General features: G+C 42.4%; 1 long non-coding RNA gene across 1 annotated transcript; it reads left to right on the top strand.

Moving 5' to 3' along the window:
* The first annotated feature begins 83 nt into the window (after window positions 1-83).
* LOC134477672 (uncharacterized) lies at window positions 84-14,592 on the top strand. Its single transcript, XR_010049803.1, has 2 exons — window positions 84-657; window positions 13,589-14,592. It is a non-coding gene; the product is annotated as an uncharacterized LOC134477672 (long non-coding RNA).
* Window positions 14,593-20,443: the final 5,851 nt, after the last annotated feature.

The following is a 20,443-nucleotide window of genomic DNA, read 5'->3' as shown; positions in this document are numbered from 1 at the left end:
CAAAGCCGGGCGGAGCCGGCCCGGCCCCTTGGGATCCTCCTGCCCCGGCGCAGACAGAGACGCAGGGCGAGCGGAGCCCTCTGATTGGCTCCTCGGGTGAATGGTTGCCAGGAGACGAGTAAATCTCCCCCCCCCAGGGAAGGGGCGGAGGGCGCCAAGGAGGTAGCACTGCGCAGGCGCAATAGAGAAGGGCTGTGTCGAAGCTGCCTTTTCGCTTCGGAGTCTCTTGGACACCTTCCTTTCTACTTTCCTCTACATTTTCTTCTGCAGAATATACCTGTCGTATAACTTTTCCCTATCGCTGCTTTCCCCGTCTCTGTCCTCCTGTCTCGAAGGCCATTTGTTTTGGGTTTCTCCGGGGGTTGTCGAGCTGGTTCTCCCCAGGTCCAGGAGCGGAGAGTGAGATGCCCACTCAGAGGGCGTTTATTTGTGAAGGCGGAAAAAGGCAAGGCTTCTGGGTACTGGGAACCTTTCTGATTACCCAAGGAAATTGGCTGAAGGTGAAGACGTAGTCTTGGAGAAAAGGCGCAGTTGGTTCGCTGGCCACAGGGACCACCTGTGTGCAGTTAGTGCGACTGCAGGCTGCAGGGAATCTATCACCAATCCTGGGAACCGCTACTGCTTTAGCCTACTCAGGATACCACAGGACTTGGTCGTGTAAGTTATGTAACATGCAGCCAGGGCCTGGACTGGGTTCCTTCCCAATAAGCAGACTAATTTGACATTTCCATTAGTAATCGGTAAGGGCTTAGACAAGTAATTTAACCTTCCATAGACCTCCACATAATGTCTGTAGGATGGGACAATTTGTAGGCTTATATAAGTATTTTTAAAAATTCTTAAAAAGGTATTAATTACTCCAGTGCTTTTCATGAAGTGAAGTGCTATTTATAGATAATAGTAGCCAATTGTTATTACAGATAAACATTTATTGAATTTGTTTTGATCCTCTAGTTGCTGGGGGAAAATATTACTTTTGGAATGCACTATTTCTCCCTTCCCCCTTTTCATTCCTGCCTGAAATAAGTGTACCCTCAGTGTTTACCAAGCTATGAAAAGTTCTCACACATATGCTGTCCCTGGCAAAGGGGAGCAGAGTTTCCAGGAACTCCAATGGGAAAGGTACCAGCATGAGGGCGTGTAGGGAAAGGTACAGTGACCTTACTTTTGGACACAAAATTAAGATATATTATCTGACTTTATTTTTACTTTTGGTTTTTTGAGGTATCACATTCAATAAAGTACACAGATCTAAAGTGTACCTATTGGTTAAATTTTCATATGCTTTGCATATATCTGACACCTAACACAAGATACAGAACATCTCGAGCTTATTCAAATGCATTCCCACTCAGCGTCTTACATAGCACCCATTCTAATCTGTTATCACCATACATTAGGATTAGCAGTGCTTAAACCTGATACAGAGGGAATGCGCAGTAGATGTGCTTTCCTATCTTCTTTTTGTTCAAAAGTGTGTCTCTGACATTCATACATGTGTGCAACACAGTTCATTCTTTTTTACTGCTGTGTATTCATTTTATAGTCAACCGTTTTATGTGCTCATTCAACTATTGGTGGACACTTGCACTGTTTCAAGTTTTTGATTTTCATAAATGAAGCTACTAGAAGCATTCTTACATTATGTCTCTTGGTAGACATAGTATTCATTTATGTTGGGATTTAAAACCAGGATTGGAATCCCTGGCTCACTGAGTATATACATATTTATCTTTAAATGTACTGCCAAACAGCCAAAGTGGTAGAACAATAACAACAAAAGCAAAGAAAAATTTAAAAGAAGTTTTTTTTTAAATCAAAGAAAAAATTCAAAAACAAAAAGTTTTAAAAGAAGAAAACAACAAAGGTGTGTGATAATTTGTGTCCCAAGCAATGTGAGATTTCTGATTTCTTCATGATGATTTAGATTTTCAATTCTCTGATGATCTATTATGGTGAACAACTTTTCAGATGCTTATTAGCCATTCAAGACCCTTTTAGCGAAGTGTGTGTGCAAGTCTTTGGCCCATTTGTGGGAATTCTCTGTCTTAATGATACCAATGCTGTACATATTCTGGATATGAGTCCTTTGTTTCATATACATATCACAAATGTCTTCTGTTATGTGGCTTCCTGCTTTATTATTTTAAATTTATGTTTGAAGAACAGAAATTCTTAATTTTAAATTAGCACACTTTATTGATCTTGTGTTTAATGTGTAGCATTTTTAATATCCTTTTAAGAAATCTCTGTTTATTCTAAAACCATAGATAATCTCCATTTTTTTCTAAGTCCGGATCATTTTGACTTTCATTATCTGTAAACCCTTGGGCAAGTAACCTAACCATTCATTTATAAACTCTGATTACAGTAAAACTAATGCAGATTATTACCCTGGTCTTTGGACTGTTTCTATTTTTTCAATCTCTCCTGGTGATAGCTTCAAGATAGAATACAAAGCAAAGATTCTTAGCCTGAAATTTGATCTAGCATGTTTTAGTTATGTCTTTGCTTAGGTGAAATTTTGTTCAACTTCCCGATCAAAGTTAGGTAATTCATTATGTATTCATACATGTATATTTTTTCCTTGGGACATCACTTGACTTTGAATTTTATTTCAGATTTTTACTTTTCTATAATACATGGCATTCTTTCTATCTCATAAAACTGTGGCATTCTAGAACTGGAAGGAGTCTCAGGAAGTTGCCAGGTCCTGTCCATTGGACATGGAATCAGATATTGAAATTGTCTTTCCAAGATTATCAGTGCCTTCTTGCCAAATTCCAGCCTTTGTTGGAGCAAATCCAATCAAAATGGCTGAAAGGCCATTTTTACATTGAGTCAGATTTATACTTATGAAAGCTAGGAGAGAAAAATCAAAGGAGTAAAACAGTAAATGCAAGAATGCCTCACTTGTGGTGATGACCCTGAAAAAATTTTATGTCTGGATAGAACCTTTTATATCTACTCCAGTAAAGCAAAGAAATTCTTCTGTTACTCTTTTAGTCAGGCAAGAAAGACCTTTTGTGCAGTATTTAGACAGCCCTTATCAGTTTCTTAGGTATCGAAGCTCGTAAGAGCAGAGCTCAGTAAGTTTTACAAACTGAGCAAACCTGTGTTACTTGTATACTAACCAAGAAGCAAAGGAACATCAAAGCATTTATAGACATATATAAAAACCAACACAATGGATTTATCTGTTTCCTAACGAGTCTCTGGGTAGGACAATGACAAAATGTATCTTGGCTTTCCAGTGACCACCTAGAATTCACACTTGTAAATTCCTGTTTCTTCTCTGTCTTCTGTCCAGTATTTTCTTGGGTTAAAAGACTAGGTTAAGGACTAGGTTTGGAGTAAGAAAGTCTTAAGTTTTATGGGAGCAAAATCCAGAATTACTGGAACCTAGGACTTGATGAGAATGGATAGATCAGAAGGGGAAAATGGACTATACACCCTAGGCTTGGCTATGCTGACTTTATGTGCTTTTCTCACATTAATGTCAGGACTGCTTAGCGAGAAGTTTGGAAGAAAGGAGAGGAGGGTAAATTCTCTACACCTTGCTGGGCCTGCCATCACTTCTAGTTCCCCAGATGTCTTATCTAAGGTTTAAAGTCTTTCAGATATCTTTTGGGAAAAGAAATTTCATGAGTGTAAATTGTTAATTGTTCATTTCATGCAACATAACCAAACATTGGATCGGCTTGGAAGCTGCCATATATTTTTGTCCATGCATCTGTGTTACCAGCCTGCCATGATGCCTGAAACTTCCAATACTCAAGTCTATGTTGTCTATATAGTTTGCCAGAGAAAAAGGATAAATGGCCCACTGCCAGGAGCAGCTTCTCCACTGATAACCCTTAGGTCTCATTTCATACATTGATCTTCTAGTCTTCCTGTGCATCTTGAGTTTTAGTTGCAAGCAATCAAAATAGACTCGATTTACATAATGTGGAATTTATCTAAAATGCTGTATACTATGGAGCAGGATGACTGGACAGTGATTCTGCTACCAGGAGCAGGCCTTAGCATATGTCACCGCTGCTGTCTATAGAAATTGGATATAACTGTCCCTGTCACTGCTGCCCTCACTATTTGATCATCAGTCTTTGCGACTCTTTGTTACTGCTTTTCCAGCAGCAGATTCTGATTCAAATTCTGGGGTAGACAGGTACATCTGATGAGCAGGGCCCAGACAGAGTGCACTGGTACACAAAAGCTGGGGGAGCAGATTGCCTGTTGTATTCACCTGTGACCTTGTAAAATGGGCTTCACCTTATAAGGCCAGGATCTTCAAACAGAAAAATGCTTCAGATATTGGGTGACCAGAATATGTCCCTGTCCCTTCCAGGCTCACACACTTCTCTCTGTAAGCATTGAGTAGACAGAGAGTATACGTTAATGCTCTGAGCTCTGGGACTCAAATGTAGACAAGTTTCAGAAGCCTCCGGGTTGGAGGGCCAGGAAAATGGATTCTTGAGAAGCTTCTAGGATGCAAGCTGCCCAGCTGGCCCCACCCTGCCATATTCTGCTTTTGGCTGGGCAACACATTTCCTCTTCAAATTTCCTAGAATAGACACTCACTGGATATGATAGAAAAACAGGAAAAGAGAAAAGAAAAAGAGAGCCCTTACATAACCACTACTAACTCACATTTCAGCTTTTATTCCTAGCTGCATGTGGTATTAATTGCTTTAATACGCCGGGCCTCAGTTTCCCCATCTATTAGAAAAACAAACAAACTGCACCTCGTCTGGCTCTCTTCCAGTGCTTCCAGCTTCAGCAGTGAGTGTCAAGGAGCTGAAGAGTGTGGGGCTGTGCTGCCCAGGGCACATCATGGGGTTGGCTGCACATAATGACAGTGTCCCAGAGCTGGCGCTTGTGTAACAGGCAGATTTACAGAGAGAGGATGACTGTTTGCTCAGCAGCCGAGAAGTCTATAATTAGACCATCACAACATCAGCAAAAGTACAGGATCAATGTAATTAGAGAAGAAATGGAAAAGAACACAGCATCAGTCAAAGCCTCCAGTGGGTCCGCGTGGTTTCCGGAGCACTAATCACCCAGGCAGGGTTCAATGTCCTGCCTGTGGGTTTCCTCCTGAGTGATGACAAGGTTGGCTTAGGCTTACCCTGCTGGTCCCTCTCAGCCACCTGGTTCTCAGCCTCCTCTCTCCCTTCTCCCTCTGCTCACTTGGCCTTAGGGATGAGGGGCCAAAGGAAGCGGGGTTTCCGCCAAAACTCATGGCCAAGACACCTCTGCTCCTCATGCTGTGCATGGGAGCAAGGCCAGCTTCCTTAACACACAGGTCTCATCTTAGCCTTATTGAATTAGAAGCTCTGGGGATAGATCGATGGGATCCACATTTAGCACATTTTCAGAGGAGCCTATAAATGCTAAAATCTGAAGACTGCCCTCTTCTGTTCTGTGCCTAGTGTGGTTACAGCAGAGGTAGGTCAGCAGCAGGATTTGGGGCAGCCAAGGTTAAAGAATCTGTCAGAAGCCCAGGAATGATAATGGGCTCCTTATTTTCTTTTTAATCATGTTAAGAATTCCAAGCTGCAGACGTGTTTATCTCATTAATCCACATGACATCTGAGCTGGGCGGTAATGTCCAATGTCTTCAGTTTCTTTCCACCAAGTACCAGGGCCAGGTCACTACCCAGAAGATCTGGATCTGAGGATTTTTTGTCTTTCCTAATCCCAGCCCTCATAGAAACAACTGAATTTTTTAAAAAAACTTGTGAACTTTTATTTACTTCTTAAACCTTGTGTGTTTGTCTGGTGGAATGTACTAATGACCGAGCCCAACACCTTCATCCTCAGCATCATTCCCACCCCATTTTTAATTTTAAGAGAAAGTCCCAATAAATCACTACGTTGCCCAAGCTGAGTTCAAATTTTTTTATCCTCCTGTCTCAGCTTCCCAGAGTTCAGAGTTCCGGGATTACAGCCATATGCCACACACTCAGTTTAATTTTGTAACATAAATAATATATGCAGCATTGTAGAAAAATGATAAAATACAGAGACAAAAGGAGGGAATAAATTATGATTAATCCCACACTGGTGACTGTGTTAATATTTTGGTGTGTATCCTTCCACACCTATGCATATATAGGTACACACACCCACTATGCCTATATTGGAAGGGTCTCCACACTGGGACAGAGTTACTGAGATTTTAATTAAGGGGAAACTTACCAGGCAATGGCAGCCCCTAGGTTCTGTAACAAGTGGGCAACTATTCCACAGTAGGCCTGAAAAGAAGAGACAAGTACCCAGTTTCTTTAGCAGAAATGCTACAGCTAGAAGGGTAGCTTGACAGGAGCTGTGGCTTTGAGTTAAAAAGTTCTACCACCATTAGTTTGATCTCATTAGGGAGGGAGCCAGACAGAAACATCTGATTTCCTGCCCTCTGCCATTGGCTGATCACCTGAACCCAATGGAAAGTTAGAACACTGGAGAGAGGATCTGCTTGAGCATGTAGAAACTGCCCCAGAAGCTCTTCTTGTGTATTTACAAATGCAACAAATGATTTTAAATATCTTCATTTCCAAATCAGGAACATGCAGTGTCTTTCTTTCAGCTAATTCTCTTCTTGACCACGCCAAATGAGTGTAATGAACTATTGCTTTGTGATGTGGCCTTAGACATAATGATTTAGGACTTTCGTTGCATTCTCTGACTTTAAGGGAGTCAGCTCTTCTGTTATTTAGTAAATGGGACTCCTCCATGGCATAAGACCCAGCTGCAAGTATCAAGGAGGAAATGGACTGGCTGAGACCCTTGACCTTCAGAAGCTTACAGTTTCATAGACTGGTTCAGGGCACAAGACCAACAGCCATTAACCAGGCAGAGGGACATGTCCCAATCCCAGTGCCACAACACTGAGAGATCAAATCTTTAAGAGGTCAAAAGGGTCACTGCCCTTTAAGAGGGTACCACCCTCTTGAGTAGATTAAGGCTCTTATCTGAGGAGAGGATTACTTATAAAAGGGGAAGTTCAACCACCACAACCACTAATATCCATCTTTTCATTTCCAGTCTAAATCAGCATTTTGACTGAGTACAACTGGGCACTCCAGCTCGCAGGATGAATCCTGACTGGTCTAAGACCATCAGAATAATTCTATCCCCTTGAGATATGATCATTCAGAAAACAACAGGATAATTGAACATAACAGTCAATAGTTAAATTAAAAATTTTTATTATAGCAAAACATACGTTGATATCAATCCCTCTCAAAATACTCTTCCTAGCCTCAAACATACCCAGTCATTCTTACCATTTTCTGGAAGGTCTCCTTTCCTGAGTGACTATGAGAAGGATAAAAAATACGGTGAATAGGGCTGCAAGTGCCAGTAAATAAAAAGGCAGACTTATAAAAATAATACAGTACGACCGCATCCACATTATTCACTGAATCTGGCATTCCAGTGAATCTGGTGTTCTGGTGACAGAGAATAGTTTGAGAAGGATTAACAGCAATGATTAACAGCAATGTGTCCTTTACTGCAGTAGCTTTTAAAATTTAAACATTTTTCAAGCACATCTGTATCTCATGCCCATTTAGCAGAGGAAGAGACACAGAGAAGGTCAATCCTTGTCTGGACAGAAGACATGTATGTCCACTGTTTTCTGTCTTGTTAAGTCACACAAGTCTAGCAAGGACCACCATGCCAGAAGATCACACTGCCATTGTACCTGCCTTTCAAGAGCCCGTAACTCCCCATACATTGTTTAGCCAATCTTACTAACTTTTCTGATACTTGACAACAGAGCATCTGATATAATTAAGTAACTTTTTTTGCAACTCAATTACTATCTGGTAAAAAGTAAGAGTGTCATACTGATCAAACCAAAAATGACAAATCTGTTGATTGAAGGACAATCTTTATATCATGTAAACTCAAGCTGATCTTACAAATGGTGCTTTCTTTGATCCAAAGTCCCCCTACTTCACTTTCCATATAGCCACTTCCTGTAATGGTTTTGTTCTTTCCAAATAATTTCTCCCTCATCGTACTATACAGTAGACAAACAAAAGAAACTTTATCCTTGACAATGAAAGTTTCTCGAGTGTAGAGCAAATGGAGACCTGAAGGGGCAACCCCCAGAAATAGGGATGCTTCCCTAAGCCAGCTCATCTCTAGTTCTTGGCAGGAGAACAAACAGGGCAGGCGGAGGGGCAGGGCCTTAATTCCACAGTGGGTGGGAAGAATGGGTTCTCAGATCAGCCTGGTGGATTTAAACCCCAACTCTGCCTTTCCCTTTGGGTGAATTATTTGACCTTGATAGGTCATAACTTCCTTATCTCAAGATAATAAAAATAGGCCTATTTCTCTCATTTGGATGTTGTAAGGATTTCACGAGCTAATTTGTGTACCATGGCTGTGGCAGTTAGGAAGTTTTCCAAAAATGTCATCTAGTATTATTTAAAAGATGTAGGAAGGAATGTTTCAGAAAATCTCCGTGGCTCCTTCCAGCCCAACATGCTGCTCTGAGAAGCGTGGAGTTGTTACAGGTGGCTACTCAGAGACTTTCAATGAGAAAAAGAAGCTCATTTACCTACAGTACAAGATGTCTTGCCCTCAGCAAGGGCAAGGGAGCTAAAGGAAGATATTAGTGTGGCTCTTGCTTTTGTTTTAGCAGTACAGAGATCTTAGCAATGTACATAGAATGAATGAGTCCACACTGATGATCCCATACTTTGCCTATCAAGAGCATGGCAAAAAGCATGGATCAGAGAGTCAAAGATTGTGACTACTACTGCAGGTATCTCCATAAAAAAAGGGGCACACCGTCCCTGGCTCTCATGGTGACCTAGGATTCTACCAAATGCTCCATGTGATGTATGAAAGTGTCTGTCATATCACAGGACCTTGTGAATATCTGTTTCCCCCTTTATGGGGAACCTGAGGCCATCAGCCATCATTACAGTGAAGCACCAAGCTGGGAAAGGCTCTGCAGGGTGTGAGACAGTAAGCCCTCACAGTGGGCTTCTGATCATTAGTGTCTTTTTTTTTTTCCTTTTTCCTTTGTATTGGTACCAGGGATTGAACTCACGACTGCCTGCTTGCAAGGCAGGCGTTTATGCAGCTAAGCTAAATCCCCAGCCCCAGAGTGTCTTTTTTTTAAATTAGTAGGGTAATGAGGCAATAGGAATCTCAATGACTTCAGATGAGAACAAGGAAAAACTAACCTCACAGTACCTAGGATGTAATTTGGAAACTCAAATGGGTCATGGCAGTCTTAGAGACCCATTTTTCCCATCTTCCTCTCAGTGGCATATTGCTGATTTCTGGTAATTAGTGATATTTGACTACCTACCCTCTTTTCTAGAGTCTTTCCCACACAAATTCCCAACTACCTAAAATTCAAGTTCCTACACAGAATCTGATGGGGGAAGTTGGTTTCAACAAATTTATTTGAACATATATTTTCACTCTGGCAGCTTTAAAGTTGACTGCTCCTGAGCCAAATATACTCAGATGAAGGCAGAGGGGTAGGGTGAAAGTGGAGAACGGGTGGTACAGGAGCAACTCTTAGCAGAAGGGACACCAAGAGACTGAGGCCTTGGTGCTGACCTTCAGTTACAGGGACAACAGGCAAAGTGCTTCTTTGCCTACCACTAGCGGGATGATGCAGGTATCATCAGGCTTCAGCTTCTTTCTTTCCCCCTTTCTCATTTGGGCACAACCATGCAGGCCAGAGGTCTCCTCTCATCTAGCTGACATTCCCAAGCAAAAGGGATCATTGTGCCTTTGGAGCCCTTAAGCTGCCTGTCTGCCAGAGGACTTGTTTTTGTCTGAAGGAATCTAAAATAATCATAGGCTTGGTGCTTGTAGACTGTATAAAAAAGGTTTTATAACCACATTGGCCCTAATCTGTGCCAAATTACCTAGAGCACAGGGTAAGATGCCTCTTGTGGCCTGGGGTACAGGCTTAGAAATCTGTGTCTGAGCTGTCAAGATCACATTCATGCAGACTTGGGTGAAGTGACACCCTTTCCTCCCTGCTGATTAGGAAAATTGGTAGGGGATGGGACAACATGGATAACTGAACATCACAGTGGTAAAGGGAGATCCATCCTAAGCCCATGACAGAAGATGCTCTGGTAGACATTGTTCTGTGTCTGGACAGGAAGACAAGGCTGAGGACAATCCTTCTCTTACAAGGAGGGCAAGAGTCTTGTTTGCATGTTGAGTGAATGTTGGGATCAGTCACCTAAGAAGTACATATCTCAGATGGGAAATCATGCTGAGCTCTCACGAAGAAAGCCCTTCCCCTGGGTCTTGGCCTGATGGAATAAGAGAGGGTTCCCGCCTGCAAGTGTTAAATTGAGTCCTTCATTTAAGACATTGTTCTCTATGCTTTGAGACCACTGGAAGACTTGGGGCCACATATTAAAAAGATATATTCCTGTATCCCAAATTCGAAGGCTCCTATTAGGTAGCTCAGGGTTGGAACTAGGAGAATTTTATTTTGACAAGCAACCCTGGTAACTCTGACCTGCTGAGTTTTTTAGAGCCTAGTCTAAAAGGAGGTTACAGTGTTGAGAGAGCATGACTCCATACCCAGCTGTGCCACTTTTTGATCGTGTAGTCTTTGGCAGCTTTTCAATTTCTCTGTGCTTCGGTTCTCTCTTCTGAGAAATGGGGATAAGAAACTCAATCTCACTGGGCTATTAGGAAAAACAAATGTAGGCAGTTAGGTGCTGCTCTGAATGCATGGTGATAATTAGTTGTGTTATGATTATTGTGGCTCTGGAAAAGGTAAACATAAAGACAGAGCCTGTACTTGTGAAAGTTTGTGTTTTTGCAGGAATGAATGTTAATTCTACAGCTCTGAGGAAGTGTTAATTTAGGCTATTGATTCAAAATCTTCACTGATAAACACATCTACCAGTATACACCTCCACGTGGCCACACTTACATCCTTCTTCTTTCTCTTTTAACTGCATAAACTCCCAGTATTCCATATGCCTGTTTGCTGCCCCCCAAAAAACAGCTATTTGTAGAAAGCATGTCCCCTACATTGACATCACAGCTGTACAGATGCCCCCCGCAAGTACCCATTAAGTCTTAGACTTCTGGTTTTTCAAATAATATCCCAAGAGCCAGCATCCATCCATTAAAAAATGGGGTTACTGTGTTGTTAAATATCTGAACTCACTGACAGTACAAATGAATTACTTAGTTCATTGGCTACTTTATACCGAGTGTCTGGCAGTTCCCAAACTTCACTAAACAAAAACTTAAGCTTGGAGGATTAGGAAGTTACTTTAAAATTTTCCAAAGCACTGTTTTATTATTAAGAATAATGATTATCATTGCATCTGAAAATTCCTATGTGGGCATTTCTAATAATTAAAATTCTGAGTGACCCAACTTATACATTATTGAGCCTAAAGCTTTGGGAACCACTTAAGACTTATATCTTCCCCACAAAAAACCAGCTGGGGAATCTGGGTGCAAAGAAGTTCAGAGATGGGGGTTCCAGTCTTGTGTCTCTCTAATTTGCTATGTGACCCTAGGCAGGCTGCTTCTGCTGAGTTTTGAGAGTTCCCTCTTTACAGCAAGGGTTTACCCCTCTGTCCCATGTCCCTTCTGACATAGAGTCTGTAAATCTAGGTGTAGGGGTTAGCCTTCATGGTCCCTGAAATGATGCTTGATTTTGCTTCTAGTTTGACAGGCTACAGGAAGAACCCATCCTGCTGCCAGTGATCCAATATAAAATACATTTTTATTTGTTTTGTACTGAGCAAATTCCCCGGGGTAGCCAGCCAAGTGGAATGGGGTTGGTGGTAATGGAGAAAGCCTGAAATGACGACATAGTTTCCAGACCCAAGAACATTAGCTGAGTTTTCCTGATGCCAGGACAGTGAGAGGAAGAATGGACAGCTCCATCAGTCACCGACTTGTTCAGTTACAAAGCGTCAAGCAGCAGCCCGATCGTGTCTTACCAGTATACTGACAGAGTTCTCGCTTGTCTGACGTCCTGTGAAGAAAGCACAGATCTGGGGAGGCAGGAAACCGTGAGCCCATGCTGCCCACCATGGCCTTGCCCTGCAGTCCACATTCACATCCAGGGGAGCAAGGTGGCTGGCACATGGCAATATCAGCCAGACTGTGTGGTCACGAAAGCAGCCTGTTCCTTCTAGTCTGCCTCAGTGATCTCCTGTCACATTGATGTGAGGAAAAGCTTTGAGATTAGGGATTGTATGGTCTTTGAGCAAGTCCATTACTGAGCGGAGTCTATTAGTTTACCTCATCTTCGTGTTCATCTTTATGCCTGTTTATTCCTGGTTAAATCTGGTCCAAAAGTGTAGCAGTTGAATAAATGAGGGAGGCTGCCTAGAAATGCGACAATATTCATTTAGTTGCTAGCAATTATTAAGTGCTTACTGTGTCCTGAGAGTCATACCAATGGCTATTTCCTGGAGGTAGGTTTCATAGGGAAAACTGAGGAAAAAAAGATTAAATGACCAATCAAAGCCACAGGACTAGTGAGCCAGAGAATCAAGATTCAAATCCAGGACATCCAGCTCCAGACCTGGCCTCTAGGGAGGAGCATTACCTTGACAGAGAAGACATTCCTCCAGACAGTCACTGAACAGTTGGAGAGGATCCCTTTTCAGCTGTCCTTGAAGACTAATGCCAAGGTCTCGAGGGAAGGAAAGATCTCCTTTAAGAGTTTTCCACTGTTTACACATATAACATGCTCTGTTCCTTTTAATCTTGTTGGACTTCAGTTTAACAGTCTGTGCTAGGAGCCCCAGGCAATGACCAGAGTTTTTTCCAGTTTGTTCTAGCTCTAGAAACCTTCCTTTGGTTTAACTGTTAAAATGATCTTTTCTTTTACCCATCCCGTATCTTCTTAATCAGAATATAAAGCAGCCAGAGAGAATCTTTGAGAGTATCTGACATAGGAAATGGAGCACAAGTTTCTAGCTAGAAAGATCCAGGATTATTATGTGCTATATAGTCACCCATAACCTCAGTTAAAAGAAAAATAAAGTCTGATTTAATTGAACAGAGTTTACTTGAGTAAGAAAAAGGTTCTAGAACCAGACATTAATCTATTCAGTGATGATTCACTATGTCCCACCACATGTATAGGTTCATTTATAGCCAGAGAAAAAGATAGGACAAACAGAAACAACCTGATTGACTTCAGCCATAATTTGCTTTCTATAGACATGGGATGATCAGTGGCAGTCTGTGACTGCCTAAAGCTTGACTGCTGCAATTGGCTGAGACTCAGTAACTGAGTTACAAATTGTTTACATATCAAGTTGCTCCACTGTGTAAAGAAGAACTGTGGGGACAAATTTTATCACCCAATTGTGAAGACCAGTTTAGGCCAACTTTATTTCAGCTTAAACACCTCTGAACCTCAGCTTTCTCTGTAAGTGGAGGATCATAATAATGGCCTCATCAGTATCACAGCTTTGTGTGGAGACGAAAAGTGCTCACATATGTGATGGCCTTTTTCATGAATTTTAATCACTAACCAACTAACAAGCATTTACTGCTTGCTTACTTTCCAACTAAAAAAATCTGACAAACATTTTCTGTTTTTCAGGTGAATTACAGCCCAAGAAAGTTCAAGAATGGCTCAAGATTCCATCAATTAGAAGCAACAGGGTCTGGCCTTGCTCGTGCCTTAGTCTGAATCAAATCTGAGCGCTGACATTCCAAAAGCTAGCATCATACAAGTCCAGTGTAATGATGATCTGGCACCCACGGTGAAGTGAGCTCATGTTCTAGAAATCATCATGATGCATGCTTAGCAGAGGTCTATGAAATGCTTCACAGATAGAAGAGCCTGAACAACATCTGTGATAGAAACCACCATCGGGGTCCATTCCACACAGTGTTCATCCACACACATCTCAGCCCGTAGACAGGGAGCTCTGGAAGGACGGGGTACTTCAGTCGTAACTGAAGCCACCCAAGTGGGCAGAGGCTTCTACTGCTGCTTCCTATCATGTGTCTGGTCAGAAGCATTATCAAAGAGTAAGAAGGGGTTTAATTGGATCATGGACCCAACTCCAGTGCAGTCACCTCTACCCCCACTCATTATAGCTGAGTCATGCTCAGTGCCTATAGACTTGATTACCTCAGGCTTCCCAGCTACACTAGCCTGAGAAAGAACAGCTGCCCCAGCCCCCACCAAAAAGCTGAGTGACTACCCTAAGAGCCCAGCCACAGGTCACAGTATTCCCAAGACCTAGCTCATACACTTGGGAATTTTCATTATATATAGAATTTTCGTGCCTAGGGCTGGGAATTTAGCTCAGTGGCATAAGCACCTGTCAGGCACGTGCAAGGTCATGAGTTCGATCCCCAGTACCAAAAAAAAAGAAAAGAATTTTTGTGCCTAAATCACCAAATATGAATTCCTCTAAGCTTCCAATTTATACATTATTATTTTATTAATAATGTTAATTACAAAAGAGAGTTATTACTAGTTTCCTGAAGATTGACTATGTGTTAAACATTGTATTATACCTTCTGTATGCATTACCTTAAGGAATCATCACAACAATAAAGACCATTGTCATTCCTGTATGATCAACAAGGAAACTTGTACAGAGATGTTAAATGGTGAGTGAAGTTCAGTATGTTAGTAAAGCAACAGAGCTGGGAAGTGACCCAGGGCTGCTGGATGTCAGCTCATGTCACACTGATATGGCCACTATTCTTTTCTCCTGATCTGCTAATTTGGCCCCATTCTAAGTTCTTCCAAGATCCCAGAGTCTTGCCATCCTCTTGTTTTCCTAAAGACCAATGTGTGCACTCCTGGAGAGACACTGTGTTAGTCTATGTTCTCCAGAAAATCAGAACCAATCAAAGAAATATGTATATATTCATGATGGCAATTGGCTTATGGCAATTGGTTCTGGAAGCCAAGAAGCCCCACAATATGCTGTCTACCCAAACCAGCAAAGCCAGGGGTGTGACTCAGTCTGATTCAGAAGGCTTGAGAACCAGGGCCTGCTGTGTGTGTTCTGGAGCCCAAAGGCCCAAGGTGCAAGAGCTCTGACTTCTGGCTTTCAGAGATGTGGGCAATGTCCACCCATGTCGATGAGGTTGATCCTCACTTGATTCGCTAACAGAAATGCAAATCTCTTCTGGAAACTGCCTCTCAGACACACTCAGAAATAGCATTACTAGTTGTCAGGGTATTTCTTTAGCCCAGTCAAATTGACAGATAAAATTAGTCTGAGACCTAAATTCTCATATTCCTGGAGTTGGTTTCTTCTTTACTCCAGCAGTGAGTCCTTCTGGCTCTTTGGCAGACCTCAGCACCTGTGCATTCTTATTAGTCCTGCCCTACTCCACAGGATTTCTTAGCCAGCACTAGAGAACTTCCAAAGCTTCTTGTCCTGTCTCCAAGTTTTTCATGCTTCAGCCTACCCTGTTTGTGGCTGCTAAAAGCTATTCATACTCCTTCCCCGGGAGGATGTTCTAACCCCTTACTGCAAGTTATATGGTCAAAGCCAGGGTTAAGCATAGTATTCAGGGCTTTGAGGTCTGACAAATTCCTCCTGGGCTGGGTCTATCACTGCCTTCTAACCTCTTCAGTCTTTAGCTGTGATTCCCTGTTCTCTGTAACTCATACGTACCTAATAATTTCTCATCTTATATTAGTGTTTTTCATTACTATCATGAAATATTCAAGGCTGAATAGTTACAGAGAGAAGACGTTTATCTAACTTACAGTTTTGAAGGCTGAAACTCTAGATAATATAGCTATGGCTCTGGTAGAGCCACCATGGCTGTGTTACCTTGTAGCAGAAAGCTCCATGTGGCAGACAAACATGTGAGAGGAAAAGATCATGTCTCAACCAAGCCAGGTGGAGAAGGAGGGAAAGCCTTGTGACCTCCCACGAGGCTTCACTACTTTTCAATACCACTACATTGAGGGCCATATTTTGAACATATTAACAATTTATAGAACAAACTAAATTCAATCTGTATCACATCTCCACTCATACCAATATATAAATGCCTCACTCAGACATTTAAACCTATTAATTGAATATCATCTTAGACATTATGGAAATGAAAAGGCTCAGTTCATATTTGGAACCTGCAGAATGATGAATGGGATAAGGTAGCCTGGGTGGGGAGGAGTTGTGGCTTGAAAGAAGGCTGAAGAAATCATCAGAACCTAGATACTATAGGTATTTGCAAGCCATACGAAGGGTAAGGTGTGATTTCTGTTGCAATTGGAAACCACTGGTAGGTTTTAAACAAAAAAGTGACATAATCACTTTTACAAATGCTACTGTTGTACTTGAACTGCTCCTGGGTTTCTTTCTGATTTCTGTAGTAGACATAGAGGTTCTGTCTCACTCCTCCCTGGACCTGCAGAAGCTGGACCACATGAAGAGAACACTGTTAATGAGATACACAGTGTCATTGACTTACACTCTGCAGTGGCCCTGCCTGAGTTTTTGCCTTACTGAGGAGTAGCTTGGAGATAACATATGGAAAACAGTGCAGGACAAAGCATGAGGACCTCCACTTGGCAGGAACTACAAGCACCCTGGAAAGGAAAGGTAATAGAAGGAAACTTCAAGGAGGCATGGAACCTGGGTGCGCCCTTGAGTGGATGGTAGATGGAACTGGGCAGAGACCACTGAACTGAGGTAACAGGGCATCGGTGAGAAGCCATTGGCGGGATGGAGTGTGTTGAAAAACGGGACAAATGGGAACCAGAGCTCAGAAATCCCACAAAAGATAGCAGTAAGAAGAATCTGCACAACTCTTGATGACACAAGCAAGCAAAAATGAGACAGAAGGAAGAAACGAGAGAGACTGGTGGAGACAGCTTAGAAGTAGGTGCCAAAGGAGGCTGAGTCAAGCATGATGAAGACAGTAGGAGAGCAGGGAAGGGAGGGAGCTGACTTCTGAGAAGGCCACAAACTACTGTGGACTAAATAGTGAGTGACTAAGAGGCCATTCAACGCAGTCCTGTAGAGGCAGCCTGAGATTCTTTCCCTCCCATATTTCTGGCCAGCAGCCTCTAGCGTTGCCCACATATGTCTCTGGTGTTTGCACCCTGAGAACAAGAAAATAGTGACTGGACATGCGTGCTGTGAGCTGGAGGTGGGGTGCTGCTGGACCCCAGAGGCAACTTCTCCACAGCCTTCTGTGACAGTTAATCAGAGCACCACACTAGACCGAGATTTGCTCAGAAAGTCTTCAGTGTGGTGAAAGCCTGCATGCGCTGGGCTGTAAATTATAGGACTGTGACCACAGAATACCACAGGAAAATTCCTGTCAGGGCCAGAAGCAGACACGAGGGGAGAGTGACTGTGAATGGCTTTCTGGATGGGAGGCATGATCAAAGCCATCAAGGCTCAGTTGGATGGTATGAAAAGAAAATGGACAAGCAGTAGAATAAATGCCTGGAATCCCTGAGTGGGGTGGCTGGCAGGGAGAAAGGGAACTGTGCAACAAGATGTTTGCTTTGCCTCCTGGGTGAAAAATCACTCCAAATGGGAACTTTCCCAGCCCAGTGAGGTCAGAGTCTATGAACAGCTCCTCTTCCCAAGATCAAGATGGCAGTGTTTGCCAAGTCTGCCATGACCACTTGTGAGGGTGGCTGGACCAGAGGGAAGGCAGAATAGCACAGCACAGTCCTCAGCTCTCACTCGGGGTCCCCTCTGAGATACTCAGCTTCCGAGCCAAACAGAGCATGGCATTGAACCATTTGCTCCTCAGGTTAATGGGGCTGGCTCTGAAAAGGAGACCCACAGGAAGGGAACCACTGTTAACTGGAGACCGGGAACTGTTCCCATAGTCTGTGGTGGGGGCTGATGTTGGCTTGTGGCCTTCTTGTTTCTAACAAGATGGCCTAAGTGCATAAAGGCAAACAAATCAAAAGCCAGTGCTCTGGACTTAAAGGACTTTCTCAATGAGACAACCAAGGAACCCACATTGGGCCAGAATTATAGATGAGGGGATCCTATGTAACAGCTAGTTAGCACCAGAGATTTGCTAAATATTAATATATTAGATGATTAGATGACTTATGGAAATAAAAGACAAGCAATACGGAGGGTGTGTGTGTGTGTGTGTGTGTGTGTGTGTGTGTGTGTGTGTTACCTACTCCTTGACCTCAGATATCAAAACTTAACTCCGCCTCAATAGGTTAGTGACACTTCCTTGGAGACCTCTCTTTTTTGTACTGTGTCAGTTCATGTGTCAGTTTGGCTGCTGTAATGTGCAGCCCTCAGATTTCAGTGGCTGTCAATAATGAACACATTTCTTATGTACGTCATATGATAGTGGCTACAAACCTGGCTCCTGTGTCTCTGCTCTGTGGCTGCTCTTTCCAAGGCTCAGGCTGGAGGAGCTGCCTCACCAAGCAGTTGATATTCTCATAGTCAAAGGACAAATAAGCATTGCGATATTAGAATTCCTGCTGAGACCTGGTAAGTACTGTTGGCTGTGTACTGAAGCTTGTCAAGTTCAAAGTCAATGGTATAAGAATGTATAGGATTCTCAATAGGGAAGAGGATATAAATAACCACAAACTGTAAGAGCCATTCCAACAGCTCTTTCTACAGCTGAGCAGCTTCCACCCCACGACATCAGTTTATTCTTGTAACAACTTTACTAATAATAGCAGTGCTGATAGTAATTAATATTTACTAGCTCCTTTCTTTGTGCCAGGTGCTGTTCTGACTGTATCCAGCATTATTTTAGTCAATATTCACAGCAATCCTATCAATTAGAGACTACATTTTACATGTGAGGAGACTGAGAGTACTTAAATGACTTCCCAAAAGTCACACAGCTGCTAAGGATTGAGAGTGGAGCTCTCTCCTAAAATACCAAAAGCTGTGTTCTTAACCCCACATTGAGGTAGGATTGGGCTTGGGTGGGGAGAATGGCCCCATTTGGCAGATGTGCAAGTCAAGGCTCAGAAAACTAACATGACTTGCCTAAAGATAGATACCTTAGAACAGAGCTAAATCACAAATACTCTGGAGTCTAGGCTGAGTGCCCTTTCTGTCCATCTCATCGTCACTGTCCTCTTGTTACTCTGGACTGTCTTCTGCCTGGCAGTTATTTCCCTAGCCAGGCTGTCATCCAGCTCTTTTGAATCTCCCTCTTTGATGGCTGACCACCCACACTGCGCCTGGAGCAGTGATCTCCTTAAGGTAGAGGATCAATGCACCTCTTACATATGGGGCTGTGCAGAGTAGGGGCTCAGAGACTATACCATTCCCTACTGTCTCCCTGTTCCCAAGGAGCAACCCAGGGGTCAAAGGAACCCAAGCCTGGGGGTTAGAGAGCCCTGTACCTGAGTCACCACTGCAACTTGAGGCAGGTTCTCGAACTCTGGGCTCCTCTCAGTCAAGATGTGAAATGAAGTAGAATCACATTTCCATGTGCATTCTCACAAAAAAAAAGGGATGGCCTTTTCTACCCTCATCTTATGCACATACATTCCCATGTATCTATGAACCCCTGGTCACATACATATATGCACAATTCTACATGTGTGTATATGTGTATGTGCACCCATAACTGAGACCACATACTAACACACACATACCATGTGTATGTGCCCAAACATATTGTTCAGAGGTAAAATGTTTTTCAGAATTCTCATATAGGAAAGCTGATTGGATCACAGGGATGTTATTCTCATAAGCTGACTCATTCATTGATGAATTAAAAAACTAAATGTGCTGTTAGAAGGTGGAGCATGGTTGGAGGTGAGTTATCGGGTGATTGATCTGGAAGAATATCTTTTTTTCTATTGTCTATCATTTATTTTGTACTTTATTTGTATGTTGAGTTTCTCATATGAGATAAGCCATGTGATTTAAGCTTGTGTGTCTGATTTGCTTCTCTTAACATTACAGTCTCAAGGTACCTCCTATAAAAAACTCAAGTTTATCCTGCTTTGTAATAAAGTAGTATTCCATATGTATAAATACCACATTTTATTTAGTCATTCATCTGTTGATCAAAATATAGGTGATTTCCAAGATTTAGCTATTAAGAGTTGTGTTGCTATAAACATGGGTATGCAGATGTCTCTGTAGTATGAAGTCTTGAACACTTTTAAGAAGATACCTAGAAGAAGAGATGAGTGAAATGGAACTTCTACTTTTAATTTTTGAGTAATCACTCTGATTTCCATAGTTGTGGTACCAGTTTTGGAAGAGTGTATACCCAGCCCTCTGTTTTTAATACTTTCTGGCTGCCATATGTTGAATACTTTTTCCCCTCACTATACTCCCTAGTCATGCTCTTTCTATCTTAGAGCTGGCCAGCCATGAACTGAAACCATAAGCTAAAATAAACTGCTCCTCCTCTCAGTTGTAGCTGTCAGGTGTTTGGTTTCAGCAATGAGAAGGTGGCTGAAACACAGATACACACATACCAACACAGACATGACCATACA

Source organism: Cavia porcellus, unplaced genomic scaffold (assembly GCF_034190915.1).
Source record: "Cavia porcellus strain 051 isolate PalLab524CR breed Dunkin Hartley unplaced genomic scaffold, mCavPor4.1 scaffold_1, whole genome shotgun sequence".
NCBI classification, from domain to species: domain Eukaryota; kingdom Metazoa; phylum Chordata; class Mammalia; order Rodentia; family Caviidae; genus Cavia; species Cavia porcellus.
This window is presented reverse-complemented; position numbering and strand designations above follow the sequence as displayed.